Here is a 24,806-nt window from a genome sequence, read left to right on the forward strand (position 1 = left end):
ATGGCGAGTTGATGTGGGTTGTTAACAGGAGGCTCCATCTTTCCATTGGGCTGATTGCATGTGCTCAAAGTATGGCAGCCATTTTCCCTCAGAGTGGTACAAAGAGAGCAAGGCAAAAGCCACAATATCTTTTATTTCCTAGCCTCCAAAGTCATACTCTGTCATTTCTGTAACATCTTCTTTGTTATACAGATCAACCCTATTCATTGAGGGAGGGGACTACACAGAGACATGGATATTAGGAGGCATGAATCACTGAGGACTATATTGGGAAACTTCACCTTTTTCTGAATCTTCCTAAGTATTTAATTAAGGATATGGCAGGAGCTGAGTCATGGATTCCAACACAGACACTATTCTAAAATGGCAGCCTCAGCTGCTATGAGACAACCAGGAAGAAGTCCTGCTCTCCTTACTGATTACTGTTTTTCTGCTTATATTCAGACTACCACTCCCTGGAAATAATAAGAAAAAATAAGTAGTAAAGAATTGCATTCTGGAAGATGTGATTTCAATTGTTAAAGGGTCTTAAATAGGAACAATGCAGAAAAAGTAATGTTTTAGTGTTTGCTAGAAATGACAGTTTTCAATTTATTTCATAGATTCACCCTTTTAGAAGAAAGTCCATAGGTAAGACAATAGGTAGGAGCAGATTACAGATAACTCAATACAACTCCTTAAGACAAATTTCTGCAACACACTCTATACATACCAGCCTGTCCTTTTATTATGGAAATGTGACAGCTATTCTTCACACTTAAGAAGAAACCTGCCAGGCTTTTATTCTGAATATGTTCTATGCAAGAAACAAAGGCCTCTGAAACGACATTAGCAAGTGTTCCCCCCATCCCTCACTCTCTAGGCCTGTGATGTTTATACTGTGGTAATATGCTTCTGAGATGTTCAAGTGGGAGTCTTAATCTTTGGCATGATTTTTCTAAATAACACTTGAAATAAAGACTAGAAACCTTTAAAATTATAAGAGCAACATATACTCTTTAAGAAAATTCAAGAAAGCAAAAGAAAACAAAACCTATTGCTAATATTTTGGTTTGTAACATGTCAATCTTCGTTTTGCCAAATGGACACATGGATGTGTGACTAAAAAGACTTGTAGTCTGCTTTCACTTAACTTATTTTAAATGTTTTCTTGTGGCATGAAATTTATTTTATGAAAATTAATTTTACGAAAATGTTGTATTACATCACTAGATATACCACTATTAATTTTACCAGTTTTTATATTGCTAGGTATTTAGGTGCTTTATGCATTTTTATAATTATTACTATAAAAATCAAAGCATTATTGCAAATATCTGTACTCAACTTTAATGTTTTTCTTTAGGTGTATATATTTTTTTTGCTGTAAAAGTATTTTTAAAATGTGATTAGCTTTTTTTTTTTCAGATGTCCATCGTAATACATTTCAAATTCTGTGTAGATTACATCATGTTCACCACCCAAAAGCTAATTATAGTCCCTCCCCTCACAGGCATTTTTTTTTTTTTTTTTGAGGAAGATTAGCCCTGAACTAACATCTGCTGCCAATCCTCCTCTTTTTGCTGAGGAAGACTTGGCCCTGAGCTAACATCCGTGCCCATCTTCTCTACTTTTCCTTTTATACATGGGACACCAGCCACAGCATGGCTTGCCAAGAGGCGTCATGTCTGTACCTGGGATCCAAACCAGCGAACCCCGGGACGTGCAAAATTAACCACTGGGCCCCCGGGCTGGCCCATTTTCAAGTTTTTTTTTTTTTTTTTAACTTTTACATATGCTTAATTATCCTTCAAGATGATTCTTATCAATTTCAGATATACACACAGCCCAAGGAATTATCATTTACAAATAACACTAATCTTATGAAACATAACTTTGTTTTCATTTTATTTTTTCATTATTGGTGAGGATAAATGTTTTTCATACTGTTAATGCATATTTGCCTGTTTTCTTCCATTATTGCCTATTCAAGTCTCATCCTTGGCTCTTTTTCTATTGGGATGTAAACTATGTTCTTACTTCTTATTTATTTGGAAGAGCACTTTTTATTAAAATGTTGGATATTTTTGCCATTCGTTCTGCAGGCATTTTTAAACAAATTTTTATTCACTTTCTATTTGTATTTAAGAAATTTTGATGAAAGGAATGTTTGATTTTAATTTATCATAATACATTTACCTGTATTTCCATTGTGACAGTTTTGCCCGTGATCAATGTGTGTTTGGCTAGATTTCCAGCTAGAGCTATTACATTTATCTGCTTTTTTTACATTAAAGTCAACAATCCAGCTGGAATTTATTTTGGTGTACAACGTGATTTCAGGACATAGGTTTTTTCAAAATAGACAAATTGACAATATATAGGAAAGTAAGTTTGTATAAATTTTTTAATAAGTATTAGAAGCATTTTGAGTGAGTAATCCTGCTTCTTTTTCTTCTTACTCTTTGACGATTGTAATCCTATCTATATAGCTTTATTTTAGAAAAGTAACAGATGTAACCAAAATATATATACAAGGATATTCTGCACAACATAATTTATTAAGAGCAAAAATTAGAAGCAACTCAATGTACAACCTTAACATTAAATAATTGGTAAATGAAAAAATTAATATAAGAAAATATGTAACTACTGAAATCTGAATAACATTCAATTATTTTGGAAAAATTCTCAAGATATAATCTTAAAGGGAAAGAGACTACAGAGGTGTGTGTGAATGATCTACCTTTCATAGATTATATTCAAATATATATTTTATATTTTATAGCATTTTCAGTTTCCCGACATAAGTAGGTATTGCTTTATTAAATATAAAACACAATAATGATTTTTGAAAAATAAATATGTGATTATAAAATCAAAAGGAAATAACTTTTTTCCCTCGGACATAATTTTGTAATGATTAATTATGAACTTGTTTCTGATTTGGATAGCCTCAAGTGTATATACCAAGTTTAGTCATGACAATTAACAAGCAAGCATGAGAGTCACGTAATTGTAATGATAGAAGCATTTATTGACTCATTAATATTTATGATGAAACATAGTCAGTGGTAATTTAAGAAATGACTTCCTGGAGCTATTCAAGCAACGAAACAATAGAGGTTTTACATTGGAAGCTTCTGTAAAAAATGGTAAAATCTAGTAGCATTAGAAAGCAGGGGGATTATTCTCATGCTCAAATATACTCGACTGAATTAAATTTCAGGTTTGATTTGCTTTTCATGGAAAATGTTTTTCCTGAAGTTACTTCTAAATATTATTTCAATTATTTGTTTCCTCATATAACCCATCTTCTATATTATTAAAATTATTTATATGTTTCAATCAAAACAAAATTTAATTCTTATATCTACATGGCACAATGACCCACACGTATTAGGTAGTAAGTATATATTATTGAGTTAGATTTTAAACATATATGACATATATGATTGTATTCAGAGTCAGCTTCAGATGCTAGCAAGCTGTACAGCTGCCCAGGGCACCTCTCTTAGAAGGGTTCCACCCTTGGTTTAATGTTACGCTGTTGGCATCTTGAAATTTTTAATAAATTTTGAAGAGAGAGGGCCTTGCACTTTGATTTTGCACCAAATCCTGCCAATTACGTAGCTGATCTGACGGTACTGGTTAGGCATCTTTTTGGAGCAAGGAATAATATCAAAACTACAAGTGTAACTGGCCTAAGGCAAAAAAGGAAATCTGGGGAGGGGCGTGTATCAAATGTCTTTAGGGAACGTATAAGTTCCGGTGAAACTTTACCCAGGGCTCATACTGTGGGATCAGGTTGTGCTGCTTCCATGCCAGCTTTGTTCTCAGGCCCACCAGCAGTCATCTTTCAAAAGCACGATGGCTGCCAGCAGTGTCTGGGTCTGCACAGTCGATCCTCTTTAACAGGAAGAAAGCCTATCTTTTCTCTAAATCTTTAACTCACATGTCTGGATTTCACTCTGTTTGGCTTGACTGAATCTACCTCTAAAAGATCTCTTCTCTAAATCTTTAACTCAAATTTGTGGACTTCACTCTGCTTGGCTTGGCTGAATCTAACTCGAAAACACAAGAAATCACAAAAACAAGAAAGGAGAATATGATGCTGCTGATTGGCTCAGACTTGACCCACGGGAAGGCCTCTAGAGATTGCTTGGGGGTTTCCATTTCTGAAACTGCATAGTAGAAAAATGAACGAAATCAGGGTATCCCTACCAAGAAAAGGGGAAATGGCTGCTAGGTGGGTAAAATTTGTTTCAATGAATTTACAGAGAAAATTAAAAGTTTATTAAAAAAAGAAAAAGCAATGTTACTAATCCACTTATTTTGGGAGAACTATTTTAGAGAGTAGAAAAATGTACATGTCACTTCTGCATAAATTTGCTTTATATTGTCTGCTATGAAGCTGAAACTCAAATATTTGATGATTGATTGACCAATATGGATTTAATGAGCTGGAATGGGATAATTTTACATATAAAAAATACGGTAAGAATTACATGCCCCTCTTCCCATGCTGAGGGGAAAAAAAACCCCATTCTATTGAAAGAGGTTAGAATAAATATAAGGCATTTGCCAGCACTAGGCCAAGGTATTTGGGAACTTGGGGTATCTGTAACTTACCATAATTGAAGGCCTGTCATATACTCTATTATTTTGCACAAAGCAATGAAGGGCCACAATGCTGAAGCAGTCTTCCTCTTGCAAACTAAAACGAAAAGAAACTAAAGGCTATATAATTTGTAAGTCAGGCTTGTAGCATCATTCTTGCTCTGCCAAAGCTTATTAGGTTTCCTTCCTTGTGACATTGTTTTTGTTAACTACCAAGGCACAGCAAGTGAAATGAAAAATAGAAGAGGGGTTTCACAAAGTCAAGATCATTTCCAAACACAGTCTGACTGCTCTAAATATAGATTATCATTGTCATTACCTAGCTGGTCAATGTGTATCTATTACTGGGCAGAAAAAGTACCAATTCAAATTTAAGAAACAATATCCCAGAGTAGAAAATGGTCACCTCTTTTGGAAAAATGTAACTTTGATTTTTTAAAGAAGTGAAACTCTTGCTTTATTTCAGTGTCAATATAGTCACATTATATTAACTTCAGAACACAAATTCTACTGTATGACTATTAATGGAGAGTAGAAAAAGTTATTCTTTTTTCAGCTAAATGGTCAAAGTGGAGAAAAAGGAATTGATGGGGGGGAGTGAAAGAGAGATGCCAATTATCTGTATAACTTCATGTTGGAGAGAAATTGGGAGCTCTGGCAGCATATATCTGTGTCTTAAATCAGTGAATACACACTATAAGGGAGGAAATTACCTCTCCCCCCATACCAAGTACAGATGAACTCAAAAGCTTAATTTTCTCCTTTTAATGCCGTAGAATGCACAAATATCAAATATCCCCTGATCTTTCTTATGTTTTCTGCTTTCTTAATTTGAAGTGCACTCAGTTCAAGCACATACTTTCTCTCTGGAGAAGACAGAAGTCTCAACCTTTATTTCTTATAATCATCTCAAAATTAAAGCCCCGAGTTGACTAGCATGTGCTTTGGAGTTTGAGATCCATAGTATAGGAACCAAAAGATAGCCAGCTAAGGGGAAAGGCCAATGCGAAATTGTACAGGAAAGGAAACTTAGTTCATGAGTTCCTTGGTTATTCATTCAATAGACACTTACAGGAGGCATGTTATGTGCCAGGCATTGTGCTAAGTAAGTGTTCCCATGCCTAAGGAACTTTCAGTTTAGAAGAGGGAAACAGTCATGCAAACTTCATGAGTTATATATGAAATTAATGTAGATTTTAGTAGAAGACAAAAGTAGAGTTGGTCATTTATATTTGGAGATAAAGAAAAAAGGTTTCAAAGGAGATTGCCGTGACTTTGTTTTGGGGTTGTGTCAGATGATTAGGCGTTTGGAAGAAAGGCAAATGCTCTCTGCCTCACTCATTACTATGAAGCAAATACTGTGTTAGTGTCAGCCACAGAAAGGGAAAGGGAACTCAGTCAAAGGAACTCAGTAAAGGGAACTCGATACCTCCTAAAAATACACTTTCACCACCTAGCACAATGCATGGCACATAGGTGATACTCATCAACTGCTGGATAAATTAAAGAATGAAGAAATAAACAGAATACTCTTGCTTTCAAGGAGCTCAGAGTCTCTAAAAGAAGTATGAATCAGGTCTTGTAAGACTGTTGGAGAAGTAGAGCTAACTGGAACGGGTGAGGGGAAGGCTTCCCAGAAGAACATGAGACTCCGAGGATGAGTAAGAGCTTAACAGGTAGAGGTGTAAAGGACTTTTTCAGGCAGAGGGAATCATTCTACAGATTCTTGGAGGAAAGGGAGGACTTGGTGTGTTGGGGGATTGGTGTGGTGAGATTCAAAAGTTTGAGGGGAGAGGAGCTTGGTGATGTGGTTGATTAAGATGAGAAAGAGCAGAGGTTTAATTGTATGCAATATCAAGAATGAAATCAAGACCGAAGAGGAGTTTTTAAAGTGAGGGTGTTCTTTGAAGTTTTTATGGATCTCAGTTGTCAGTCTCCAACTCTGTACTCCCCAACACTGGTTTTCGTTTACATGTGTTACCTCATTCAATTCCTCCACAATAAACTAACGAAGTGATTCTATTTTCCAATTTTACTAGTGGGTAAAGATTGGTGAATATAATAACTTCCCAAAAGTCACGCAACTAGTAAGAGGCAGTGGAAAGTGAAGTAGGAAAAAGTGACGTTCACCTAGGCAAGCATTTGAACACCTCTGCAGAGCCCTGAAGTAGCTGCGTGGAGGAAGGAATGTTACTAATCAAGGTTACGTTTTCTTTCCCTGCACACTGCATTCACAGCTGTCATCCTGCTTCTGCACAGGTTTTTCCTTTGGACAGTTTAGAGGGTACATCTAACAGCAAACTCCTCCTTGCTGCCTCAGGCCACAACTCAAATTGCTTTATCAAGTTTTATGCGACTCGGCGTAATTCTGCTCTGCACAGACAGTAGGCATTTTGATCTACATTTTAATTTTATTTTGTCACCCTCTAGGGTCTTACTTGAATGTCATCTTTTACTTGGCCAATTCATTGTTCATTTGTCAGGGAAGTATACCCAGGGCTCTCATGCAATCTCTCCTGTTTCTTACTACTTAAAGACCCAGGACAGCTCCAGCTATACCTGAGGAGACAAGAATAGTGATGGTTCAATAATTTTTAAATTAATGTGTCTTAACAACAGTAGTTTGGTTGGAAGGATTAGAGGACAAGAGGATTGTCTTGAGATTTCGTTTGCAGTTAGATGATTGTGTGTGTATTTGTGTTTGTGTGTGTATGTATAGAGGATTGCTTTGAAGGCTTTATCATCATAACACTGTAATGAACAATGTATTTGTTACATCTGCCCTACTTCCTCATTTTGAGAGAATAATCTGCTTTCTCAAAATGAATCTTTTACAATATCCTTCCAAGTTTTAGCAGTAAAGAGCTCTGGAAGGGATATCTCCAGGTGAGAGAGTCAATAAATTGTCAGACTTGAGCAGCTGCCAGACATCTGTACCTCCTAGAATTGATGTATTAAACAGAGTCAGCCCCAGTGCAGGGTCTCTGAGGACAAAGAACTCCCAGATCCTTACCAAAATGTTCTCTCCTTCGAAAGCTTTGTTTTCATCATTTTCAAAGATATGTCACTTACAATACCTACACTTTGTAGCAAAGGCAAAGTGCCATTTATTCCACCTCCATTAATCTGTCAAACCAGACAGCTTCTGGGCTGTAGTTAACCTTTGAAATCAAAGACAATGAGTAAATGATAGGATAAGCGTATTTCTAAAATGTTTATCCCACCTTCTTTAGAGGGTAATGTTTTCAAGCACTTCAGAAATCTCTATTTACAAAAAGGTGTGTTGACTGGAGATCATAATCCCTTAATATCATATTTTCCAAGACAATCTTTGATAACACCAAACAGGGAGTTAGAAATCTGAGCTGTGCCATATCCCAGTTGTGTAGCTTTGGATAAATCAATAAATATTTCTGAACATCTACTTCATTTTTAAAGGATATAATGTTTACCATCCAGAATTATGGTAAGAATTCAGTAAAATATTGTCTGTGAAAAACTTTTGAGAACTAGACAATACTAATCTAAGGTAAGATACTAATGTATGACTTCCCTGAGACTCTTCTCAACACCAAGAAAAATCAATTGCTCATGTTATTTTTGGTTTCAAAACTTTCTTAATATCAATTAATGTTGCTTATTACCATATTACTGTCCTAGTTTTGTATTTTTCTGGTTCTCCAATTTCACCAAGTTGTTTGAGGGCAAGTGTCATTGTCTTGTCTTATTTATTTTCATCCTCAAAAGCTAATTCACTTCGTAGGCACTGTTATAACAGGAGCTGTTATAACAGATGGAGTTACGCAAATGGTAAGGGAGGCATTGTGCCTGTCTCTGACACCTCCTCTCACTTCTTCCTCCATCTGTCTACTTTTGAATAGTCAGTCTCTCAAAAAGGTGCTTATTCATTCTTAATAAATTAGTACACAATCTAGGGGGTATTTGCATAGCTGCGAACTTTTGAAAGAAGAAAACTCTGAAGTTCCCATAATGAACACACAAAAGTATACATTCAGTAGCATTTTGGGAAGCGAAAGTCAGGGTGGGTATTTTGGAACTAAGAGGCTTGAAAATTATACCTAAAACTTGGCTGCCTTCTGAGAGTCCTCTTGCTTTTTGCTGTATTCCAGCCACATATTCATAGCATCAACTCTGTATTCAAACAGATTTTGGTAAAATTGATTGTGATAATGTAACTAAAATGACTCAAAAAATGAAGAATAAGAAAGAAAAAACAATGATAATGAAGTATGTAATTCTAATTTTGGAACTACAGGAAGGAAAAAATAGGGAATATATCTGCTTATTGAGAAATATGTGCAAATAAGAAATACAGAGGCCAGACTGTAAAAGCATGAACTTTATAAAAGATATTTCCTAACCATTTTTCTATAGTTTGAAACTTCGCCATCTACTAAAATAAGTTTGTGGACCACGGTTTGCAAAAAAGTTCTGACATGCATACGCAAAATTGTGATAAACACCTCACATTTTCATTTTTCTTAAAAGATGTAATTATTACAGGCTTATAGGTATCAAACTTCTAAAAATTTAAGTTCTTTGTTATTGAAAAAGCAGATATTTCATTTATATAAATACTCTCTTTTGGGTATATTTTGTATGTAAACTGAAGGACATAAAATTTAAAAATGCTAGGGAACACATTTTAGTCCATTTCAAATATTAGAACAAATATGTGAATGCTTTAGAAAAGTGCTCTGTATTTTGATAGGTAAGAGGTAACTTACACAAAATACTGAAAACAAAAGCAAAAATCTCTTTTAAAGAAGTATGTTTTGTCAACTTATTTAGACCAAAACTACAACCCCTACAAAATTTTCTTGGTGCTTTATTTTTAAAGCTCATCCACTTAATACTTTTAATTCACTTCTCATCATTGTGAGCTCAGTGAAAATGGGTCCTGAAGAGACAGGTTGGGTCTATTTGCAATTTGACACATCATCAGTGTGTTCACACATTGTCAATCTATGTGGTGATCAGCTGTTCCAACATGGCTATTGCCTAGGTGCCTATTCTCAAAACCAGAAGAAATAAACAGAAATAAAATCAGAAAAATTGTGATAAGGTTACATTTTTAAAAATTGGACAGAGTTGTTCTTAAAAGATTTCATATTTAAAAGCTTCTTGAAACTAAAGCAAAAACAGCATTAAGAATCATAAGATAATACAATTTTTAAACCTCCTAATCTTATTTCTTTGTTTATTTTACAGAAGTAATTGAAATTTTTGAGAAATAAAAGAACCTACAGATTCTTTGTAGCAGCAATGGGGCAAGAACTCGTGTTCTTTATACCAATCCACAACCATTCACATGATGAAATCTTATAAAAGAAATGAAAAGTACATTTAGAAAGTGCATATGATAGCATGCCAGAAGTGCTTTAAAATTACAATAGGAAGAATGAAATTAAAACACACTAGTGAAATTCTGTAATTTGCTCTTAAACAGGATAGTATCAACCAGACGGAAAAAGAATGGAAAAATCCCAGGTAACTCTTTGGAAGAACCAACAGACTTGACATTTTTGTCTCAGGAATAAGAACAGGGTAGAAACAAAGATGAAGCCTAAATGTTTAGCTTTTTTCCCCCCAAATAACTGTGGATTTACTTATAGAAATTGACTAAGTTGAGGACTGGAAACCACCACCACTACCACCACAATAAAATGGCAAAACTTGAGACTTGCACTCTAGAAGATGGAGCGAGTGAGACTAGATTTATCCTTTCACCAAAAACAACCAAAATACTAGAAAAAATATATGAAGCCATTGGACATTAGGCCACAAAGAAGAGTTATTTTTGAGAATGGGAAACAAATGCAGTGAGCCCTGTTATTGCCCCAGATTACTACCCGGAAGAAAACTGCGGGTGATAGTCAGGATGGGAAGGCTAGGCAGAGCCTGGTAGTCTTCTGGTTTGAAAATATGGAGATAGAAGTCTGGGAAAGTCAAGGTGGCTAGGTTCCTCAGAGCAGAGAGGAGAGAGCTCCCCAAACAGAGAACTCAAGATCTATAGAGCATACTCTTGAGAGTTCAGCTGTGTACTGATTAATACATGCATTCGGGGAAACTGCCTGATGCTGGAAAAGATCCACCTGAAAAGGTGAGAGAGAACCATGCTTAAACAGGGCTGGGATAGCACCTGCTTCCAAGAACCAAAATGGAAAACTTCATAGTACTGAGCATTTGTTAACTCAGAAGAGGTCTGTCTTTAGGGGGAGAAAATTAGCCTGAGACTAACCACTGCTCTGGTCCTGCCTAACAACTTAAAGGAAAAGAACAAAACAATCCAGCTGTTTCCAAGTAACTTAACTGAACCTCAGAATGAAGGTCAGGAATTTTTTTAGGCATTCAAAATTATCCAACAAATACTACTCAGGCGTAAAAAAGGATAAAATCGTCCCATTCACAACAACATGGATGGACCTTTAGGGTATTATGTTAAGTGAAATAAGCCAGATGGAGAAAGACAATCTCTGTATGACTCCACTCTTATGTGGAAGTTAAACATTTAGACAAAGAGAACAGATTAGTGGCTACCAGGGGAAAGGGGATTGGGGGGTGGGCACAAAGGGTGAAGGGGTGCACCTACAGCGCGACTGACAAACAATAATGTACAACTGAAATTTCACAAGGTTGTAAACTATCATAATCTCAATAAAAAGTTAGAAAAATTATCCAACAAGGTAAAATTCAAAATGTCTGGCATCCTGCTAAAAATTATTAGGCATGAAAATAAAGTATGATGCTTTGTGAGGAGATAAATTATTCATTCAGAACCTACTCAGAAATAACACGGATCATAGAATTAGTAGAGAAGGACATCAAGTTATTATAATTGTATTCCATTTGTTGAAGAAGACAGAGGTAAGGTGAACATGTTAAGTAGAGACATTAAAGATAATAAAAAGACCAAAAGCAAAGTACTAGAGATGAACATTGCTATGCCTGAAACGAAAAGCACAGTGGTAGATTAAATTGCAGGTGAACAATTTCCAGTGGCAACTATACAAAATGAAATATGCACAGAGAAACACTGAGAAGAAAAATGAATGGAGCATGAGTGAGCTATGGGACAAATACAGGTTGCCAAACATATATGTAATTGGAGTCTCTGAAAAGCATAAGGGTGACTTTTTAAGAAATAATGGCCAAAAATTATTGAAGTTTGAAGAAAACTATAAACTCCCTGATCCAATAAGTTCAATAAACCTCAAGCACAAAAAATGTGAAGAAACCTACACCAAAGCACATCATAATCAAATTGCCTAAAACTATGGATTAAGAGAAAATACACCAATCAGAGTAAAAAAAAAACAAAACTCATTACAAACAGGAAAAAAGATAATGAGGATAAAGATATGGCAGATTTCTCATTAGAATAAGTGAAACCTGGAAGATGGTGGAGGAATATATTCAAAGTTATTAAAGAAAAAATAACTGACAATCTAAAATTCCTTGTGCAACAAAAGTACTTTTTTTTTTTTTTGGTGAGGAAGACTTTCCCTGAGCTAACATCTGTGGCAATCTTCCTCTTTTTGCTTGAAGAAGGTTGCTGCTGAGCTAACATCTGTGCCAATTTTCCTCTAGTTTGTGTGTGGGACACCACCACAGCATGGCTTGAAGAGCATTGTGTAAGTCCACACTGGGGATCTGAACCTGCAAACCTCCGGCTGCCAAAGCAGAGTGCGTGAACATAACCACTATGACATCAGGCTGGCCCACACAAAAGTACTTTTTTAAAACTAAAGTAGGAGATGGGGCTGACCCAGTGGTGTAGTGGTTGTTTGCACTCTCTGCTTCTGTGGCCCCGGGTTCACAGGTTCTGATCCTGGGCGTGGACCTAGCACCACTCATCAAACCATGCTGTGGTGGCATCCCACATAAAATAGAGGAAGATGGACATGGATGTTAGCTCAGTGACAACATTCCTTACACACACACAAAAAAAAATTAAAGAGGAATAAAGACTTTTCAGACACATAAAAGCCAAAAGTATTAATTATCAACACTACCAGAAATGTTAAAGTTCTCCAAACAGAAGGAAAATGATACCAGATAGAAACGTGGATGTACAAAAAGTAAAGAGTTTACCTCAGAAACAGCTTTGAAAAGTTTAGCTACATGAATAAATATAAAGACATATTTAAAATTTTAAATGTCTTTAAAAGATAATCAATAATTTAAAGCAAAAGTAATAATAATGTATTGTGGGGTTTATAAACTATGTAGAAGCAAAATGTCTGTTATCATCACAAAGGCCAGGGGGAAAGAAATGGAAGTACACAGTTGTAGTTCATACACTACATGTGAAGTAGTAATAACCCCTGAAGGTGGGCTGTGGTGAGCTAAAGATGTATACGATAAACCTGAAAGCAACCGTAAAGCAACATGACAAAGTTATTACACCTAGCAATCCACCAGAAGAGATAAAATGGATTTTTTTCACTTTTTATTAAGCTTATGATAGTTTACAACCTTGTGAAATTTCAGTTGTACATTATCGTTTGTCAGTCATGTTGTAGGTGCACCCCCTTCACCCTTTGTGCCCACCACCCAACCCCCTTTCCCCTGGTAGCCACTGTTCTCTTTGTCTACGTGTTTAACTTCCACATAAGAGTGGAGTCATACAGACATTGTCTTTCTCTATTTGGCTTATTTTGCTTAACATAATACCCTCAAGGTCCATCCATGTTGTTGTGAATGGGACGATTTTATCCTTTCTTATAGCTGAACAGTATTCCATTGTATATATATACCATATCTTCTCTATCCAGTCATCAGCTGATGGGCACTTAGGTTGCTTCCACATCTTGGCTATTGTAAGTAATACTGCAATGAACATAGGGGTGCATGGGACTTTTGGAATTGCTCATTTCAAGTTCTTTGGATAGATACCCAGTAATGGGATGTCTGGGTCATATGATACTTCTATTTTTAATTTTTTGAGAAATCTCCATACTGTTTTCCATAGTGGCTGCACCAGTTTGCATTCCCACCAGCAATGTATGAGGGTTCCTTTTTCTCCACAGCCTCTCCAACAGTTGTCACTTTTTGTTTGGTTATTTTTGCCATTCTAATGGATGTAAGGTGATATCTTAGTGTAGTTTTGATTTGCATTTCCCTGATGATGAGCATCTTTTCATGTGTCTATTGGCCATCTGTATATCTTCTTTGGAGAAAAGTCTGTTCATGTCCCCTGCCAATTTTTTGATCAGGTTGTTTGATTTTTTGTTCTTGAGTTGTGCGAGTTCTTCATATAGCATGGAGATTAAGCCTTTGTCAGATATATGACTTGCAATTATTTTTTCCCAGTTGGTAGGTTGTTTCTTTGTTTCAATCCTGTTTTCCCTTGCCTTGAAAAAGCTCTTTAGTCTGATGAAGTCCCATTTGTTTATTCTTTCTATTGTTTCCCTTGTCTAAGAAGACATCATGTCTGAAAAGATCCTTTTGATACTGACGTCAAAGAGTGTACTACCTATATTTTCTTCTAGAAGCCTTATGGTTTCAGGTCTTACCTTTAGGTCTCTGATCCATTGATAAAATGGAATTTTAAAAACTACTCAATTAATGCAAAATAAGTGGAAGGAGAGGATGGGAGAACCAGGTAAGATAGGAAAATGAGATAACAAATAACAACATGGTATATTGAACCCTAGCCATATAAAAAATCTCATTAAATGTAAATGGACTAAATTTTCTTGTTAAAATATGTTGCCAGTTCAATAAGAAGCAAACAAATAAGCCCCAATTGACTGCTGCCTGTGAGAAATTTACTTCAAATACAAACACACAAAAGGTTTGAAAAACAGTATGTTAAACAGTTAAAAGTACGAAAAACAGTATGTCATGCAAATACAAATAATAAGAAACCTGGAATGACTATATTAATATCAGATAAAGTAAATTTCAAAGAGAATGAGAGTTATTTCATAATTATAAAAGTGTCAATTCATCAAGAAGAATTAACAATTCTAAATTGCACGTAAGAACAGACCTTCAAAATATATGAAGCAAAAACTGATAAAACTGCAAGGAGAAACAGACAAATCCTCATTTATAGTCAGATATTTCAGTACTCCCCTCTCAATAATTGATAGAAAAGGAGGCAGAAAATTAGTAAGGATATTCACATCTTAAATGATATTATCAACCAATGACATCTTTGACATTTATATAACATTTTCCCAAAAAGGAACAGAATACACATCCTTTCCAAGTGCATACAGGTTATTTACCAAGACTGACCATACTTTGGGTTGGAAAATAAGTCTCTATAATCAAAAAGTATTCAAGTCATACAATTGCATTAGATTAGTCATCAATAACAGGAAGATCTTGGGGAAAATTCTTGCATTTTTGGAAACCAAATGACAGTGCTTTAAATAACCTATGGGTAAGAGAAGAAATCAAATGGGAAATTAACGTTTTTTAACTGAATGAAAATGAAAACACAACATATCAGAATATGCGAGTTGCCACTAAATCGGTACTTAGGGAAAAATGTATAGCACTAAACACCTATGAAACAAAGAAAAAGTTTCAAATTAATTACCTGAGCTTCTACTTTAAGAAACTCAAAAATAAGAGCAAATTAAACCCAAAGTAATCAGAAGAAAGGAAATAATAAAGATTGCAGATAAAATCAATGAAATAGAAGGGGAATACGAATTGAAAAAATAAATGAAATTTTGATCTTCTTTAAACAGATTAACAAGATTAATGCACTTCTAGTTAGATTGATCAGGAAAAAAAGAGAAGATACAAATTATCTATGAATAAATGAGAAAAGTGACATCAGTACATAGTCTACAGATAATAAAAGGATAAGGAGACCAGGAAGCATGGTAAGATAATACTATGATAGTAAAGATAGTGAGAGGCAGTATGAACAACTTTATGACAATAAACTAAACAACTTAGATTAAATGAGCAAATTCTTGAAAGACACAAACTAAAAAACTTCACTCAAGAAGAAATATATAACCAAAATAGCTCTATATTAATTATAGACTTTGAATTTGAAGTTTAAAAACTTCCCACAAAGTAAACTCCAAACCCAGACGGCTTCGCTGGTGAATTCTACCAAACATTTAAGAAACAAATAATACCAATTCTACATGAAGTCCTTCAGAAAAATTGTATCACCAGAGTCCTAGAAAGACATGAGGAGAAGAGAAAAATTAAAAACATCCCTCATGAATATAGATGAAAAATTTTTAATACAATTTTAGTAAAATAATCCAACCATATAAAATAAAATAACCCATCATACTAAGTGCATTTTCTCTTCCCAGAAATGCACCTTTGATTTACCATTAGAAGTCAATCAATGTAATTCAACATAGTAATAGACTACAAGAAAAAAAAACATTATCTCAAGAGATTTACAAAAACGGTTTGAAAAAATTCATCATTTATTCTTGATAAAAACTTTCAGCCAACCACGAATACAAGAGAAGTTCTTCATTCCAATGAAGGACATATGTTAAAAATATACAGCTGACATCATTCTTAACGGAGGAAGACTGACTGTTTCCCACCGAGGTCAGGAATAAGAAAAGGATATCTGCTCTAACCACTTCTATTAAACATTTTCCTAGAGGTTATAGTATGTGCAATAGGTAAGAAGAATAAATCAAAGGCATGGAAATTGGAAAGGAAGAAGCAAAACTTTTTCTTTTCAGATGATATGATTCTCTCCATGGAAAATTTTATAGTGTCTACAGAAAGTTACTAGTGCTAATGAGTGAGTTTAGTATGGTTAATTAGGTGAGGTTAACATAAGTTCAATTATACCAAATCAATTATATTTTAATATGTTAGCAACAAACATTCAGAAATTGAAATTTTAAAAACACCAATTACAATACCATCAACAAATGTGAAGTACTTAGGACTAAATATGACAGAAAATGTGGAAGATATGTGTGTAAAACTACAAAACATTGCTGAGAGAAATTAAGGATCCAAATAAATAAAGAGATATATCAGGTTCATGGATCAGAAGATTTAATTTCTCCCTTACTTATCTGTATGCTCAACACAATTCCAAATGAAAATGTAATAGGATTTTTTTGGTAGAAATTGGCAAACTGGTTATGAAACTCACATGAAAATGCAAAGGATTTTGCCAAACAATTCTGAAAAAGAACAAAGTTGGAGGGTTAACACTATCTGACTTCAAGGCTTATTATAAACCTATAGTTACCAAAATAATGTGATATTGGCATCAATATAGGTAAATAGATTAATGGAACAGAATAGACAGTCTAGAAATAATCCATGCATATATGGTCAATTGATTTTTGACAGAGTTGCAAAGACATCTTTGCCCTTCCAAAATTCGGTGGAATGAGGACAGTGTTTTCAACAATTGGTCTTTGAACAATTGGATGTCCAAGTTTAAAAAAAAAATTCCCCAAAGCAAAGGAAAAATAAAACGCTTCAATCCATTCCTTGACCAGCACAAAAATTAACTCAAGTTTGTGGGAGAAACTTAAGGGATTAAAAATGCTTTGTAGAATATGATCCCTTACAGATATTAAAGGCTGTAATTATTGCATTTCATTTATTCTCAGACACACATTTCTTTTCATTTTTGGAAATGTCTTTAAAATCCATCCATTTGTGATTTAACATTGATGGGATCTTATAGTTCCTGTCAGGTGGCAGTCACAGCTCAGTTGTCATTTCCTGCGTGTATGTAAATATCCTCAAAGTTACAATGGTCTATGTACAGTCCAGGTGATAGATATATCTTACTATAAAAAATGTAACATGATTTTGGCCACATTGAATGTAAGGAATCTATATTGAATTTTCAATTTTATTTTCGCCAACAGTTGCAAATTATTCTGAGCTAATCTTGGTGAGTAAGATTGAGTATTCATCTGGGGAATATTTTAGGCCAAAAGTGATATAACCATAAAGAGAGAGTATTTCTTATGTGGCTTATAAATTGCCCTTGGCAGTAATTCCAAAGGAATGTTCCTAACACGTTTTGTGCGGTATCAGACTAATTTGAATCTGCATTCAGAGCTTCATGAAGAGAAAAATAGTATTTCTTTGCAAATGAACATACTGATATGTGTACAAAAAAAGTATTATTATTTTACAATCTTACTTCAAGAAGTAATTATATAATTACTGATTTTATCCAAATAATACATAATGCATGACTATTCCAAAGGATTGTGCTATAGACCATAGGGGTGACAATACTGATTAGTAATAATATCATCATGGATGAACGAATACTTTGTATTTGAAGAATATAGTTTTCTTATATTTAGAGGTATTTGTTGTCTCATTTAATCACTACAACGATCCCATAAAATGTATTATTAGCCTCACTTTCTAAATGAATCAATATGTTAAATGACTTTCCCAGTGTCTCTCGCACTCAGCTAGGACAAGACAAAGCTGAGAAATGTACCTCAGAGTGACATGTGACACTCTGATGCTATCTTCACTTCTGTTCTCAAGCAACTTTCATTTGATAGGGAATAAGTGGTAAATGTCATAGAATAGGTGGAAATCAAGAGCCATGGTTCTCAGAAGGGGAGCATATCTGGGAGGAGGTAAAAGAGGATGTTTCAAGAAGGAGTTAAAATTTTAGTTCAATCTTGAATTCTTTCAATAGGTAGATCTAGAAGAAAGAGACGTGGTAGTTGGAAGGGAATTACAGGAGAGGAGGCACAGAGATGATAAAATGCAGGACGAATCTGCAGAAATTACATTTAACTCATTGATCTTACATCATGGGTCTATGCCTAGAAAGGAAGTTTAGGACCCCATCTTTGAGGATCTTGAATACAAAGGTGAGAGCCCCTTGTCTATTTTATTAGGTTTGAGTGGAAATAAAGCGACGGGTTTTGAAGTTTTGTGTAACTCCAGTAACTTAGTTTTGTTTAAGAAGCTTAATATGGCAGTTGAATATAGGCTGGATTGAAGCAATAGATCATGAAGAAATATTAAGAGGCTGAGCTATGATGATGAAAATGGAGCTGAAGGTATATACAGCCAGAGAAGAGTGTTTGCATCAGTAGTAATTATGCTAACAGAGATAATTTTTTTTTGAGAGAGAGAAAGAGAAAGACATGTTACTAGGTAACTATTATTCTTTAAGAGTTCCTAAAGTTAAATTCTGATGAGGAACAATTGATTTTGCTCTTTACACAGAAAAAGGTATTCTCTTGAAACAGAATAGTGTTTTAAAGATTATGCAGCTGTAAAAAAGATAATGGTTATTCCTTGATTATCTATCTATCTATCTATCAATCATCTACCTATCTCTCATCTAGCCTAACTGTCACCATCTATCATCTGCTTTTGGCTGATTGGATAAGGGCTGAATTTGTGCTAGACAGATCTTATTTTTTCTGAAATTTCTAACGTATGCCCTTGAGCAAAATTCCTTCACTGTGCTTAGCCTGAATTTCCTCATATGTAAAATGGCGATATTAATGGTCTAGCCAATAAAGGTTATTATGATTGAATGAAATAACATGTACAGTATTTACCATTGTCTTTTGTCATAGTCAGCACTAAAAATAAGTGAATAGGCACACACTATATTTAAAATAAATACATCTGTAGATGGGCCGCTGATTTTGCTGACTGTGTGTTTATTTGTTTGGGAACTAATCTGTTGATGACAGATTCTTAAAAATGTTATCCTATGGGGATAGTTAATGCTTCATGCCTTGTCAATTCTTTTCCATTTCCTTGGTGGTTACTTCTAGCCTGCAGCATGCCAAATTCCCTGGGTCCTCCCTAGGATTCTCATTCTGGCTCTATCTTTCAATTGCTGTTGGTACCAAGAGACCTTCCTAAATTACTCCTTTCATCATCAGAGTGAGGTTTTATTCTTGGCTTCCATTCTCAAGTACTTATTATGACACATTTATATATGTGTAAGTGGATTGTGATTGCTTAATGAATTATTCTTTCCGGATAATGGATTTACATTTAACTGAAATTAATAGTTGAAGCTAATGGTTCTCAAATTTGAATATGCATCAGAATCATATGAGGGAAATAAAACATTTTTGTTGGACTGTAATCCCCAAAATTCTGATTCATCAGATCTGCAGTGGGACTTGAGAATCTGTGTTTCTAACAAGTTCCCAGGTGATGCTGCTGCTGTCCTGTAGGGACCACACATGGAGAAGCACAGCTTTAAGCTAAAGGGGTACTATTAGGAGTTTTAAGTGTCACAACTAAGTTACTAGAGGAGACATTTGGTGGTAAGAGAGATTTTTTAATAGCATTTCAAAAAAATACGTGGAGATATCTCGGCAGTCGAGCGACATAATTTTAACAGTAAGATTCTTTGCATCCCTTTATTTTTCTTTTTTTTACCTCTTAGGTGTCTGATGCAGATTCAACTGTGCAAAAATAAATTTTATATTAGAAAGCTTGGAAGATTTTTAAAAATCATAATTAGTGTCTAGTTTCTTTAGTCCACAAAAATTTCTGTGTATGTATATTACACTAAACTTCTCAAGTCCACGTGCATCAGCCTTGAGCGTCTATTTCCAAACAAATTTTATTTAGTTTTGTACTTGCTTTCTAAAGGTAAGAAAAACCTAAAGCTAATCACTGTCTTCTTGGGTCTTCTCAGTGGTCAATGTGTTGAACTAGGATAGGAAGGATGAAAACTGCTAACTCTATATAACTATGAAATTGGTATCACTGAGTAAGAGAGCTGCTGACCTACATCCCAAACTTTGGGGCTGGTTATCTTTAAAGTACATGGTGAATCCAGATGAAATGAAAGGGAAATGCACGTCTAGTGTTATAGGGTTCAGATGATTCTGCTTCTTTTGAATTGTCCAAATAATAACTTCAATTTTCTGCTTTACTTTGCCTACACAATCCAGGCTAAAATCCAATAATTGAGTTCTTTAGGATAATTATCAGGAGTATCTTAGAACAATTGGCAATTTCATGGAAATTCAAGTTTTGAAAAATGAGTAATTATATGCACAGATATCAAACAATATGTATACTGAAGTACTCATTTGAACCGATTATAAATAATTGGCCAAATTATACTGAACTTGTCTATCCTAAATGCCCCACATGTTGAGTTCCAGTCCAACACAAGCTTAGTTTCAAAGCCTCCTGTTGATCTCTGAAAGCCTGCTGAAAATACTTCATCGGCAGATATTTGTCGCACTGGTACACGCTTTCCTCTCCTCTTCCTGTGTGCCAACTCTCCCCTGCTCTCCACAGCAGATTTGTGTGTCTCAGCAATCAGTTATCCTCCTGAAACACTACTCTGTGAAATCTCATTTGTGTATTTGGTATTATGACAAGCTCTCTTGGTGCACATCTGTGTTTTGCCACAATTTGTCATTTTAAAGTGAACTCTGACTATTCTTAATTTAGCTTGAGATTTTCTTCAATGTTTGAATTTAATTTCCTGTCAATTATTTCACGTGTCTGAAACTTGGTAGATATTTAAAAATAAATAATTAAAAGTAGATGCCTGTTAGATTTAAGTGCACATACTCACTTAGTCTTTTACCCTTTTTCATCCTTCTCTACTTTTTCTTTTCTCTAAATCCAATCTCTTTACAGAGGCAGCATATTATTGCACCTGAGTCCTACCTATGCTTCTTTTCCTAGATGTAATAAACTAATTGAGGATATTAACATCAGAAGTGAAAACACCACTTTGCTCCTTTTTATTCTGCTTTGTGGTTTCTTTAAGCATTAGATTCCTTTGCAAAGGGAATGATTGGCTCATTAACCCTTGGTGGAAATGGCCTAAAATCATGTAAGGAAGACAAAGCCGGAGGATTTGCTGTTCTGCTGGAAATGTACAGCCTTAGGGATCTACAGTCAACAGTCTAGAGCAGAGAGATGGTTTTGAAATAGTTTGAATCTTATGAACTCATTTTTCTTCTTCTCATACCTTTCATATCCCATGGAATTATATGAGCAAATGCTAAAAATTCATGGTGAATTATAAAAACAAAGATATTGCAATAATTTCAAAGTAAAAGGAAAATCTTGCATTGAATTGGTTGGTTAAGGTCTGGGAAACTTGATGACTATAAGAAGGGTAAAGATTTTTGTGCAAGGGTTTTGTGGAAGGATTCTATATTGAAGCAGGAAGGGGTACTGGGGAGAATACATGTCCATCATGGGGTTTTAGTTCTCTGGCTAGTCCTATGGTTTTATGTCGTCTAGAGAGAATTTGTATAGGATTCTGAAAAAGGGGTTTGCACACAAAAATCTCTGTGTGAGACCTTGAGGGTGAAAGAAAGTGTTCTTTGTTCCCTAGGGTACTAGGGTATGGTGAGTGAGGCACCTCAGGCACCAATGTAAGGGGAGAAAAAACTCTGTAATAAAGATACATAATATTTTAATGGTATCTATGAAAAATAATTTAATTAATATAAAAGTCCACGATGGACAAAATATCAAAATTTTAAATAAATATTGGATCAATATTATTGATTTCTCTTTTTGCCTCAACTCCAATTGGCTTCCCACAGAACTGCTCTTAGGAATTACTGTGTCAAAGTATAGTATGAAAATTTGCGTATGTATTTGTTGGTGTGTTGGGTGGGGTGAGGGATTCTATTTTAGCAAAGCAGTTTCACAACCGTGGAGAGTTGACATAATATGACTACAGAATCGATCAACTGAAAACAGCTCCATTGGAGGAAGCAAAACCATCAGCTTTGGTAGGATGTTTCCATCTTTTGGGAGACAGTACTATCAAACTCTATGGGGACATTTAAAAACTTACAGAAATATCTATGGAGAAAGCTAGGTGGCCCAGGGTGTCTTCAAGCAGAGAGAGGAAAGGCAAGAGATACACACGTGTTGCTTTTACTTACTTTGGGTAAATAATTCACACTAAATGATCTTGTAAGTAGGAAAGATTTTAGAGAACAGAGATACTAGGAAAGCCAAATAACCATCATCACCAACTTTTATTGAGGAATGAACATATGAGCATCATTGTATAGTTTAAGCATGATTCCCCAGCTTTGTGCATGTCATGACAAGATTCCATTATTTAATATATATTTTGGGGAGGTAGGTTTTCTGGAACAATTTAGAATACCAAATAGCATCTTAGAATTGGGGAAAAAACTAGGGCTGTTTTAATAGAACAATTCTAGAAAAATTAGAGATAATTGAAGGTATAACATAATATTAATAGTGAAAAATAATTACATTTTTGGTTGTCTTGCTTCAGTTACGTTTGGACACAGAATACCAAGTTAATATTTTTCATAGTAATACTTATTTGAAATGTTATCATTTACTTAGAAAACGAGAAATTTTAATAAATACGATGGTATACAATATTTTTCAAGTTTAGTTTGAATAGGATATGTATGTTTGGCAACACTGTCAGAATGATCCCCTGGGCTATCACTCAGAAACTTATGGAAAGAACACTGACCTAGAAATTGGAAGATAGTGTATTGTACTTTCCCCGAAGAAAATATGTACTAGTCCCTATTTCATATATAAGTTATTATGACATTACTGTTGCTTCACAATTTATGCTTGCTGATTTCACCTACAAGTAAAGTCAAGTGTGGAAGAACCTTATAATTCACTATTTACCCATTTAATGTCTCTTGGACTTGGCTTCAGGAAGTTTTGGGCTGCTTCCTCACCTCCTTATATTTTGACTATTTCAACAAAATATTATTGAGTGCCTAAAATATGTTAGGTATCTTTCTGAGTAGTGGACATACAAATATTAGTGTCATGTTATTTTCCCTAAAGAGTTCACATTCTCTTGAGGAGAGATAGAATAGTAAAGTAGGAATTATAATTCACTGTATGGGTTATGAGAATAAGAGACACAATGACACTGAAGCATAGTAGAAACATTGGATTCCTTTAGGCTGGTGGTGTTCAAAGAAGTCTTTCTGATGCAATGACTCTTGAAGGCAAGGTCAGAGTGTTCCAGGTAGACAAGGAGGGAAGGGCACTCCAGGAAGAGGTAGGAGGGTGTCATGCTTAAAGACATTGAGGTATGTGGGACCATGTGTATGTGGGGAATTACAGGTCTGACCAGAGTTATAATTGGAAGAGAATGTTCTGTTCCTCTTTGCTGTGAACTGAAACCACTTTCCTGCGGCTCTCGTCAGTGAACACTACACATGATCCCATATCTCATACGGACAGGGTAGAGAATCGAGATTGGTATTTTCTGGCTCTCTACTGCAACTTCAAATTCATTATTCTTCCATCTGTGTGGAAAATTTCATCCTCCTTTGATACTGATGTCATCTGGCTAGGGCATTCTCTATACCTTCTCCTTGTTTTCACCTATTGATTTCCATTCTCTCCCTCTCAAGTTGTAAACTTGATGGTTCACAATCATCCTGTTGACTCTAACTTCTGCTAAAATCCTAGGAGACTTCAGTGTTAATGCAGGTGACCTATCCAACTGTAAGTCATTCTTTTCAATCCCACAGGGTCCTGAGAAACTTAGAAAGCCAAAATTTCCATTATTCTTCCATGTAACCCAACTCTAATCCTTCTCATTCTTTCATATTCTCACTTTGTGCCCCTATCACTTATTTTTATTGCTAAGATCCCTCTTGTCAGCCCCTTCCAAAGTCTGGAATCCCCAGGATGGCCTCTCCCTACCTCCAAACTTGTCCCAAACCCCATAGCTGTATATCTGAACTACTCTTTCAGCAATACATTTGATTCCCTGCCATCCTCATCTTTCTGCTAGAAACACTCAGCAAAATGCCAATTATAGACCAATGATGGATTCTAACTATTTTTCTCTTATATCTGGACTTCACAATTCCGGAAAAAGAAGCACATAGCCTATAGATTAGCACCACTCCAAAATCATGGTTGATCACCTCAGCTAAACCCTCAGAACAGACTATCAGCATTTTATGTTTTCTATGTTTACAACTCTCCTCCAGCTTTTACTCAAGTCCAAGTCCCATCCTCTTAGCAGACAATTTTGCTTCCTATTTCTTGAGAAAGTTATGGGTATCAGGGATGAATTCTCTTAGTTTCCCAACCACTTCATTACAACCATGTCTGTATCCATACCCATGTCTCCTTTTTGAATTTGTAAATTTATTGGGTGAGATATCCCCTTCTACTCAAAGACAACCTGTTGATTTGTGCCCTTAATCCTATTCTCTCATGCTTCTTCAATAAAATGATCT

The sequence above is a fragment of the Equus przewalskii genome, chromosome 32 (assembly GCF_037783145.1).
Source record: "Equus przewalskii isolate Varuska chromosome 32, EquPr2, whole genome shotgun sequence".
Lineage (NCBI taxonomy): Eukaryota > Metazoa > Chordata > Mammalia > Perissodactyla > Equidae > Equus > Equus przewalskii.